Genomic DNA, 1,375 nt, shown 5'->3' with positions numbered 1-1,375 from the left:
GTCCCAGGCCATGGAAGATCTCAAAAAGGATTTTGAAAAGCAAGTAAGAGAAGTAGAGGAATAACTGGGGAGAGAAATGAGAGTAATGCAAGACAATCATGAAAAACAAGTCAACAACTTGCTAAAGGAGACTCCCCAAAATACTGAAGAAAATAATACCTTAAAAATAGACTAGCTTTCACACTTTGGCAACATGGCAGCTGTGACCACAGCCTCGGGTTCCTCCCTGACTTTGACCCCGGCCCTGACCTTGGCATCTGCCCTGGATCCTGCCCCAGCCTCCACCCCAGCACCCACCCCATCCCAGCCACAGGCCCAGGGCCAGGCTCCAGTGTTGGTGCCTCCACCAGCTGTCCTGACTCTGGGCTGGTGTTGGCACCAGCCCCACTCAGGCCTGGGCTTCCCAGGTCATCCCCAGTGGCCATGTGTTCTGGCTGCATCCAGTCATCCTCACCTCCATCTTGGACAGCTATGAGTGTCGTAATGAGGGCCCAGGCAACATCATCAGCACTCTGCTGGGAACAATTGACAAACACACAGTAGAAGTCACCAACTGCTTTTCAGTGCCACATAATGAGTCTGAGGATGAGGTTGCTGTGGATATGGAATTTGCTAAGAATATGTATGAATTACGCAATAAAGTCTCTCCAAATGAGCTTATTCTGGGCTGGTATGCCACAGGTCATGACATCATCAAACACTCAGTGCTGATTCATGAGTACTACAGCTGGGAGGCCCATAACCCCATTCATCTTACTGTGGACACCAGCCTCCAGAATGGACAAATGAGCATCAAAGCTTATGTTACTGTTTCATTGGGTGTTCCTGGAAAAATGATGGGAGTGATGTTCACTCCACTGACAGTGAAATATGTCTACTATGATACTGAACAAATTGGAATTGATTTGATCATGAAGACATGTTTCAGCTCCAACCATGGGATTGGCCTTTCCAGTGATCTTCAACAAGTTGGTGGGGCATCAGCCAGGATACAGGATGCTCTAAGCACATTACTGCAGTATGCTAAGGATATGCTGTCTGGAAAAGTGTCAGCTAACAACACATGGGCTGCTTCCTGATAGGCCTGGTTAACCAAGTTCCCAAGATTGCCCCTGAGGACTTTGAGACCATGCTGAACAGCAACATCACTGACCTGTTAATAGTGACTTATCTTGCCAACCTAACCTGGTCACAAATTGCTCTCAATGAGAAACTTGTGAGCCTGTGAGGAAACCAGTGAGCAGCAGGCACAGCCAACAACTCCACCTGATGTGGGTCCTCCCTTGGAGCAGAAGAAAAGTGGACTCTTCTTTACCTGTCATCTTTAAGTTGCCTGTTTCTGTAGATGAGCTGTTTATAACTCCAAATAAACCAC

General features: G+C 47.6%; 1 pseudogene; it reads left to right on the top strand.

Moving 5' to 3' along the window:
- Positions 1–193: 193 nt before the first annotated feature.
- LOC114027632 lies at positions 194–1,228 on the top strand (annotated as a pseudogene).
- Positions 1,229–1,375: the final 147 nt, after the last annotated feature.

Source organism: Vombatus ursinus, unplaced genomic scaffold (genome assembly GCF_900497805.2).
Source record: "Vombatus ursinus unplaced genomic scaffold, bare-nosed wombat genome assembly UNPS02014863.1, whole genome shotgun sequence".
NCBI classification, from domain to species: Eukaryota; Metazoa; Chordata; class Mammalia; order Diprotodontia; family Vombatidae; genus Vombatus; species Vombatus ursinus.
This window is presented reverse-complemented; position numbering and strand designations above follow the sequence as displayed.